Source organism: Canis aureus, chromosome 10, assembly GCF_053574225.1.
Source record: "Canis aureus isolate CA01 chromosome 10, VMU_Caureus_v.1.0, whole genome shotgun sequence".
Classification (NCBI taxonomy): Eukaryota; Metazoa; Chordata; class Mammalia; order Carnivora; family Canidae; genus Canis; species Canis aureus.
Genome location: NC_135620.1, coordinates 2,546,282 through 2,556,029, shown reverse-complemented (window position 1 = coordinate 2,556,029; position 9,748 = coordinate 2,546,282). Strand labels below are relative to the sequence as shown.

The window sequence follows — 9,748 nt, the reverse complement described above, 5'->3', positions numbered from 1 at the left end:
TCTCTCCTTCTCAGCTTGCTGGCTCATATGCAGCTGGCTTCCCTCCCAACTACTGTGGTGGGCACATAGCCCAGGCCTAGACAATGAGGCCACCATCCTCAGAACACAAGAATTGGGTCTGGGCTTTTCAAGAGACCTAAATCAGGCCGATGAGAACCAGAACCAGGAACATCATCCTGGAAGAGTGTTGCAGGACCCATTGGAAAAAGGAAGTTTTCTTTCCAGTGAAGTCCAGTGAAGGTATTAGAATATGGGACTGGGGGTGTTGCTTGTGCCAGCTTGACCCCAGTGGGGAGAATTCAAGAGTGTAGAGAAAATAGAGGAAAGCAGATCTGTGTTGGCTGCAGTCCTGCTGGAAGGCATGCATGCCTGAGCTTCTCAGGCGTTCTGTCCTTGCTTGGCTGGGGGCCCTGCCTTACCTGGTGAGGCTGACCCCTGCCCTCAGGCACTGATACCTTGTTTGCCCTCTCCCTGACTCCTGCGGCTCTGCTCTTGGCTGTGTTTGGGGGCTTCCAGGCGGCTTGCCCAGACATTGAGTTGGGGGTCATTGTCTTCATGTGCTGTGAGTTGTGGAGGCGGGTCCTTCCTGGGACATGGTCCTCCAGGCACTGATCTTTGTGAACTCCTCATGGGAGGTTTGTAGCATCACCACCTGTTTCTGTAAGGTGAGAACATCACCATGGTAATGTGACCTTTAACATAACTTTGATTTTCAGTGGAGTGTGGGGAGAGAGGGAGTCTCAGAGCTCACAGGGTTTCCCCATTCTGCTGGCACATGAAGGTCTTACATATTTTCTAGAATAACTGGATCTGCCTGCAAAAACCATCTTTCTTTTCTTGTAAATGGCAACCAGAGGGTGCCCTTGTTAACTTCCCTAGAAGTGTCATCTTTAGAAAATCTTTTTGACCTTGGCAAATATGTATACACATGCACACACATATGTACACACATACTTTTTGTTTTGAAACATTTCAAAAATAGTCTAATGAACCCCCATGTACTCATCACCCAGAGTCAACAATTATTTTTTAAACTTTTAAAAATATTTTATTTATTTATTCATGAGAGATACAGAGAAAGAGGCAGAGACACAGGCAGAGGGAGAAGCAGGCTCCCTGTGGGGAGCCCGATGCGGAACTCCATCCCAGGACCCGGGGATCACGCCTTGAGCCAAAGGCAGACGCTCAACCGCTGAGCCACCCAGGTGCCCTGGAGTCAACAATTCAATAATTGTAATGTGTAATTGATTTTGTCTCAACTATCTCTCCAACTTTTGTGTTGTTGGAATAAGTCATGATATGATTGATTTATTCCTTAAATAATTCATGATGTGTAAGGCTCTTAAGCTGTAACCAGTATCACACCAAACAGAATTAATAGTGATATATTTATATTATCTAACACTCACCTCATCTTTATTATTGATATATATTGGAGTATATTCAATATTCCTTGATTGTCGCAAAAATGTCTTTTTATAGCTCGTTGGTTTCTTTTTTTATTTTTTAGTTTTTTGCTTGTTGATTTATATTGGGATCCCAACAGGTCTTACTGGTCGCCTTTGGCTGGTATGCCTGTAAGACTTTTACATTTATAATCCGCGAAAACATATACAATCTCCCTCTCCCACATGCAATGGTCTGATATTAGCAAGTGTTTTTACAGCCTGCGAGGCTGAGTATCTGCTCCCTGGCACATCTGTCTCCTGCCTGGCTCAGAGCAAGCAGGAGGCGCGGAGCTCATAGGAGGCAAGGAGACCAGAGAGCTGGCCTCTGGCCTAGTTGGGCTGGTCAGGTTTGCACTCTGACTCTCAGCAGCCTTGTGGTATGGCCTTGAGAAAGGCATTCTCTTCCAGAGAATGTGGAGGATAGCAGGCGATCATATAGTGCCTGAGAAAGTGCCTTCAGGAGAGAAATGTGGCAATATGTATCAACAGGAGCCTGGTTTCATGGTGTGGAATATACCCACCCCGAAATACTGCACAGCTCTCAGACTCAGGGGAGGCATGGGTGTGTACTGGCTATGTTATTTGGCAGGAAAAAAGGGCTACAGAGATGCTACAAAGTCTCTACTCATTGCATTTGGTTTCATATATAACAGCTTTGTAGAGATATAATTCATGTATCCTATAATTCAGCTATTTACAGCATACAATTCAATGCTTTTAAGTATATTTATTCTCAGAGTTGTCCAACCACCACCACAATCGGTTAGAGAATATTTTCATCATCTTCCCATTAAAAAAAGAAAAGAAATCAGGAGCCTCCAAGCTTGGCAGGAAAAGTTTCTTGTACAAAGGGGCTCCTGCTCCTGGAAAGCAGAGGGGCCTACCCAAGCCCAGGAAGAACAGTGTGGGCCTCCTGTCCTGCTGGCAAGGTAACCAGTGGCCAGTCCTGTGACTCAGGCTCCAGCCGGCCCCATGAAGCCAAAGGCTGTGGAGGCGCACACAGGGCTGGCCTCTTGGCAAAGCTGCCTGGCCAGCCCACTCCTTGGCAGAGAAGCCAGGGCAGGGAGAACAAGGCACTCTGTGTCCTCTAGGGATACAAACTGTCCCACATGAAGCTGACCAATCTGTCTATGGAATGAAATACTTTGAATCTTTTCGTGGGTCTGCAGATGTTGTAGAGTGGAAATAATTGAAAGCAGGCCAACATCCGGACACTTAGCCCTCCAAGTCTGGCACGTCCATGCGCATAGATGGGATCACGCAGGGATACTGATATCGCACAAGCACAGAAGCCTTTCCTGGAGGGGAAACGTGGACCTCGTCTTAACTCCCACCAACCCTACACACACGGGCTGGTCCGTGGTGACTGCCTCCTCCAGGGACGCTGGCCACTATGTGACATTACGCCAGGCACCTTTTACATCTGGCACAGTGAAAATAATTCCGGATGTGACACTGTGTTTTCTCATTGGCCACCAAAGAGATCCCTGAAATCCTGTGCACCTCAACAGCTGCCTCGTGACGGGACTTCCAAGATCTCCACTGAGCACAGGACTCTGGACGGGCCCCCGCCTTCTGCTTTCTGTCCCCTGAACACGACCTCGGCCACGAGGCCAGCCTGGAATGCCATATGGTTCTGGCCTCAGGTCCCTGCTCAGTTCAAGCTGGCTGCCTAACTGCATGCTTGCATCCCCTCAAAAAATTCGTGTGTCAAAACCCTAACTCCCAGTGTCATGGGATCTGGAGGTGAGGCCTTTGGGAGGTGACTCCATTGAGATGAGGTCATGGGGGTGGGATCCTGTTGTTGGGATTTGTGCCCTTACAAGAAAAGGAAGGGAGAGTTCTCTCCCTCCACACATAGGCGCCGAGGGAAGGCCACAGGAAGACACAGCAGAGGGCTCTGTCTCGGTGCCAGGAAGAGGACCCTTACCAAGAACTGGAAGAATCGCCATCTGCTGGCACCTTGAACCTGACTGCCCAGCCTCCAAACTGTAGGAATAAGTATCTCTCATTTGAATCACCTGGTTATTTTATTATGGCACCTGAGCTAAGACATCAACTTAAGCAAGAAAAGAAAGGAAATCTTCTATTCCAAAAAATAGATCCAGGAGCTCCAATAGCATCCTTGTGGTGCTGTCCTCATTCACCCACGTCCAGGTAGTCTTGGGGCTCAGGCAGGTGCCCGGCCTGGTTGCCAGGTTTAGACAGTGAACCACCCCCAGGGTGGGGAGAGAAGGGAGCTCTCTTCCCTGGTCAGGGGGACCAGTTCTGGGAGCTGAGGACTGGGGTTTGCCCTGGAACCGCCTGGAATGATTGCTGAAGGGAGGGTCCTCAGATGGGAAGAAGGGAAGATGCCGGGTGGTCTGAGACTAGAGCCAGCCATCAATGACACTCACTGAGTAGGTTCAGTCTGAGAGAGGCTGCAGAAGCAGGGAGAACCTTCCTTTCTTATGTCTTCTCTTTGCCCAGAGAGGAGCAGTCCTGTCTCTTTCCTGAGAGGATTGAGAGGGAATACAATAACCCCCAAGGCAAGGATGGGGATCCACTCAGAAAACTCCCTGCGTGGACCCCTCCCCCACCAGGGGATCAAACTCTTTTACCCCTCAGGCACTTCCTGGGCTGGCCATGCACCAGCCTTGCGCTGGCACCAGGGATGGCGATAAGTCAGGTTCCAATCCCTGCCGTTGACAGCTCACGGTGAAGCCGGGAGGAAGATGTGAATCTCCACTGTGCTGCACAGTACAACAGATAAAAAGGAGCAAGTGGAGGAAGTGACCCACTCTTCCTAGAACCGATCTGGAGTGTGTGTACCTGGAAGAAAAAAAAAATTGAAACTGTGGCAAGTCAGAAAGGGACTTTGCTGGTTCACATAACTCAAAATTGCAGGAGTAGGTACAGGGGCAACTGGATCCAGGTGCTCAGATCCCGTGTCCAGTCTCTTATCTCTGCTTTGGCTCCAGGTCGGCTTCCCTTACCTGCTGGCTCCTGGTAGTCCCAGGTTTATATCTTACTGAGCACCTCCAGTGGGGGCTCCTTCCCCAGAGATTCCAGCAGAAGTCCTGCAGTTTCCTCAGATGGTCCGGGGAATCTTGCATCCCTGAGTTAATCACTGGATATGCCATCATAGGTCTGGATATGCCATCATCGTGGGGCTGGGGATGGCATCCCCAAATAAAGTCTGAAGTGCTTTTACCAAACTAAACCCATGGCTAATGGGTTATAAAACATTTTGTCTATCACAAGTGGGTAGGACACGTACCAGACAGAAGAAAAGCATGGGGGATCCCAGCCAGCAGGAACCAGAATTCTGTGGTCAAAGAGGCAATTATTGTCCTTAAGCTGAAGAGATCTGGGGGCTTTTCACTTTAGAAGGATTTCTGAGGCAAGAGGAGGTTGGGTGGGTAGGCTTGGGTGCAGGCCTGGCAATAGCCAGGGAGCTATAGGAGGTCACACAGGTGAGCTCCAGAGCTATCAGTAAGGGGTATTGGGGAGAAAGGAAGCCATGGCATGGTCTTCAGTATCCAGCTCTGGGGGGCAGCAGGAGAGCTATTTGCTGCTCTTTGGAACATGAAGATGGCAGCAGGCTGAAGGGGTTGGGGATGACTGATTGGGCCCTGTTGGATCTGAGCTGCCTGTGGACACATGTGCCCCTTTGGAGGTGAGTCTGGAGCTCAGGGAGGGACCGTGCTGGATGCAGGGTTTAGAGCTGAGGACCTGGATCTGAAGAGGTGGAGAGTGTGGGGGGAATGGGTACACCGAGGAATCCAAGTTCTTGTACCCTCTCTTGGAGCCCTGTGGCCCTGCAAGCCCCTTCACCTCCCTGAACCTCACCTGTGAAATGGGGCTGAGAAAGCCTAGCTCCCAGGCAGTTATGAGAACAGATGAGGATGCCCTATGCAAACTGCAAAGCATAGACTGTCTAAGGTGCTCAGAGGATGGCAGAGGTGGGTGAGCAGGGGAGGCCACAGAGGGTCTGAGAACCACAGCCTAGGGAGGGATAGAGACCATCTATGCAGAGGGACTACTGGGGCCTTGTTAGCTGAGGTCAAGTGGCCATGGTAAGGACCAGCAGGTGGGGCTCCAGCCAGGGCGAGGGAGCTTAATCAGTGGGGGGGTCACCACCAAGGATAGCCACAAAGCCACCCTGTTGGCAGTGCTCAGACCCTTAATTATTTTCTCCTAAAAACACAGCTGGGAAGTGAATGATCAGTGGCCTTAGGGACGGGTGTTGCCCAGATGGCCTTTTTGTCAGCCATCCCAGCATAACAGGATTTTTCGAGATGGTCTTGTCAGTAGCAGACGAAGAAAATGAGCTGTGTGTTACTTGTTTGCAGAATGAGTCAGACTATGGCGGGCTATAGGGACACTGGGGCCTTCTGGGCCAACCCGCCCATTGGACAGATGGGGAGAGGGGCCAGAGAGGCCGGATGCATCATGCATTCATGTGGCATGGCTGGGACCCTCGAGCTGCCACCAGCTGGTGCTGGCAGGGGGCCTTCAGGTGGAGCCACTCTCAGGGTTAGCACATGCTCCATTAACCCCCAAACCTACACACAGCCTATGCTGGTTCAGGAAGTTATCAAAAGGGCCCAGCTTTTCTGGGCAGTTTGTGTGTGTGTGTGTGTGTGTGTGTGTGTGTGTGTGTGTGTGTGTCTGTACATGTGTATATGTGTGTGTCAACAAAGAACAAGGAAGAGGCCAGGAGATAGTGTGAAAGACTTTGGGGCCGTGCCCAGAGATCTGAGCTCCATTCTCTAGTGAGCATAAGAAGTCTCTTGTCCCCTCTTCCAGGCCCTTGGTGTTCCCTTAGCCTGGAAGCCTCCCCCTAGTCCCAAATGGCCACACAGGGCTAGTCCATGTCCCCTCCCAGAAAAGCTCCTCTCCCCAGTGCCCCTATTGAAAGTGGCCACCTAATGGTCCTGGCTCCTTGACTGACAATGAGCACCTGCCAGGTGCTTCCTGGCTTTGGTCACCGCACTGCCTTTGCGACAACAGGGCCAACTGAGTAAGTCCATAGATAACCTCCCTGCCAGCATCTTTCTCCCCTTGCTGCACTGGAGGGAGGACCTAGCAGGCCCTGGGCTGCAGCTGGAATCTGAGGGGTAGCTTCTGGGCCTGAGAGAGAGACTGCACATCCCGACTGGATGGCCTCGTCTCTCTGGTGTCACCCACTGAGAAGATGCAAAGCTCAGGACAGGGCTGAGAAGAACTGCCCAGCAGCCTCTTTCTGTGGAAAGCCTGTTCCTCTAGGGCAAGAAATGGTGCTTCCCCTAGCCTGCTGGGTTAGGATTGACTCCCTACTCTGTCCCTAAGGACCTTAAAGCCTAGCCCTTTCTAGACTTGTGTTTTTTCATATGTGAAACGGGAATGATACTCTAGCTGGGTGAGCTGTTGTAAGGAGAAAGACAATGAGAGAAGGTGTCAGGAACACACATGGGATACCAGTACAATAAAAGCATAGTAAAAACAAAACAAAACTTGGCGGCCGCAGCAGCTCGGGCGGTGGGAGGAGTGTCAGCGGCCCAGGCAGCCCAGCCTCGCGGAGGCTCTCGGCGCCCGCACGAGGCCCAAGAGGAAGGTCACCGAGGGCGCGGCCAAGGAGGAGCCCAAGAGGAGGTCAGCGAGGTTGTCCGCTAAACCTGCTCCCGCAAAAGTGGAAACGAAGCCAAAAAAGGTGGCAGGAAAGGATAAATCTTCAGACAAAAAAGTGCAAACAAAGGGGAAGAGGGGAGCAAAGGGAAAACAGGCTGAAGTGGCTAACCAAGAAACGAAAGAAGACTTACCTGCAGAAAACGGAGAAACCAAGAACGAGGAGAGTCCAGCCTCCGATGAAGCGGAGACAAAGAAGCCAAGTCTGATTAATACCATATACCATGTCTTATCAGTGGTCCCTGTCTCCCTTCTTGTACAATCCAGAGGAAGATTTTTATCAACTTGTAAATGCAAGTTTTTTAGTAGCTCTAGAAACATTTTTAAGAAGGAAGGAATCCCACCTCCTCCCATTTTTTAAGTGTGAATGCTTATTTTTAAGAGGTGAAATCATTTGCTGGTTGTTACTTTTTTGGTACAACCAGAAAATAGTGGGATATTGAATGTGGGAGGCTTTGATTGTTTTGGGTGTCAGCTCAACATTCCATAGACGGGGTAGTTTTTATATCCTATAATAAATACCAAGCATACTAAATGGCAATTTGGAGTCAGTCGTGCATTTAATATGTCTTGAACATTTTTTAAATTTCTTCTATTCCCATGTTGTTTTTGGTAGAATTGTTTCCTAAAGAAAACCACTCCTAGATCTTGACTCTCCTTGTCAGAATTCTTGTGCACTCTGTAACATCTTGGTTGTGGTAGTCCAGTTTTTCTAGTAACTGTTAATGTGCTGTGCAAGATTGAACATTTGAATATGTAGTGTATATGATATTAAATTGTGAATTAATGGGACTTAACAAAGTAACAGTGTATCAAAATTTGAAGATATTGGTACTTGATATACTGTTAAGGAAAATTTGCCTCCAAATTTTAAGCTGGAAGGTCACTGGAATAACTTTTAGAATCACAACTACATGATTTTTTAGATTTTCGGTACGTATGTTAAGAATTGTGTACAAATTGAAATGTCTGTACTGATCCTCAGAACAACCAATAAAAAAATTATGAAAGAAAAAAACCTTGAAAGTAAAAATCAAAATCCTTCTAAATAATCCTAGGGCAGAAGAGGGAGTAGAACTGGAGCTGTTTAAGAACATTCACATGAAAACCTGGGGGATGCATACAAAGTGGTATTCAGAGGAATGTTCATAGCCTTAAAAACATCGTTTAGAATATGAGAAAGAAGACAATAATGATGCTGAGACAACAGGTGTCGACTTGGGACTATCTGACCCACAAGTCGATCACAGGGTCACTCTACATTCACACGGCCCCAGAGGAGGGAGGGGTCCTGTTAGCCAGATGCAGGCAAGTGTGGAATCTCGAATTAACAGAGATTATACCAGAACTCTGTTAAAATCAAACCGAAGCCTGGTGGATTCAAATTAAGTTTACTTATAGAAAAAAACAAGCCAAGTTATATTATGTACCCATCAGGGTTCCTGTGGTTTAAGATAATACCTTCAAATTGGATACCTGAGAAGATTTTTGTAAAAGGGCCCTTTGTGGATGTGTGGACAGTGTGGAGGGAAACAGCAGGCAGGGCTCTGGTGCTAATAAGAGCAGGGGCCCATTACTGTGCCTGGGCCTGATGGGGTAAAGGGAGGGAGAAGCTTCTGGAACTCTGAGACTGGAAGGGCCACGTGGAGAAGGTTGTCCAAGAGGAGCTGTGACCTTTGGCTGTGGGAGACTAACTCTGAAGGAAGGATCTCACTTCCTTCTCTGCCTCCCATCTCCTGCTAAATGTCTTCCATTTCTGGAAGTCAGAGGAACAGAGAACGCTTGAGGTAGCCGGAACAGATATATGATAGGGATGGAAGTGGGTGGAGAGGGGCCCTACAGGGGCAAATGGAAACCATCTCAAACATCCCACCCCTTTTTGGCCTCAGCATCCATTCTCTCAGAGAACACTGTGTCTCCACAGGGGACCCCAATAGTTATAGCAGGGATTGGGCAATTTTTACTTTCTTTTCTTAATTGAGATATAAGTAACATATCACATCATATAAGTTTCAGGTATACAATATAATGATATTCAACATATCATTGTGAAATAATGTGATTATTTGTGAAATTGTGATTATGATTGTGGAATAATCATTACAATAAATCTACTTAACATCCATCACCTGGGACACCTGGGTGGCTCAGCAGTTGAGTTATCTGCCTTCGGCCCAGGGCATGGTCCTAGAGTCCTGGGATCAAGTCCCACGTCCGGCTCCCTGCATGGAGCCTGCTTCTCTCTCTGCCTGTATCTCTGCCTCTCTCTCTCTCTCTCTCTCTCTCATGAATAAATAAATAAAATTTAAAAAAAAACCATCACCATGCATAGTTACAATTTTTTTTCTTGTAATGAAAACTTTAAAGATCTACTCTCTAGCAACTGTCAAATATGCAATACATTAACTATTGTCATTATGCTGTACATTGTATTCTCAAAACTTATTTATTTTATAACCTTTCTCCATTTCTCCCACCTTACCCCCACCTCCAGCAATCATCTACTTGTGCTCTGTATCTATGAGCTTTTGTTTTGTTTTGTTTTTAGATTCCACATATGGTAAGCTCATACTATATTTGTCTTTCTCTGTCTGACTTACTTTGCTTAGTATGATATCCGTAAGACCCATCCATATTGTGCAAGTGGCAAG

General features: G+C 48.0%; 1 pseudogene; it reads left to right on the top strand.

Annotated features, from left to right (window-relative positions):
* The first annotated feature begins 5,795 nt into the window (after window positions 1-5,795).
* On the top strand, window positions 5,796-7,985 carry LOC144322806 (non-histone chromosomal protein HMG-14 pseudogene; annotated as a pseudogene).
* Window positions 7,986-9,748: the final 1,763 nt, after the last annotated feature.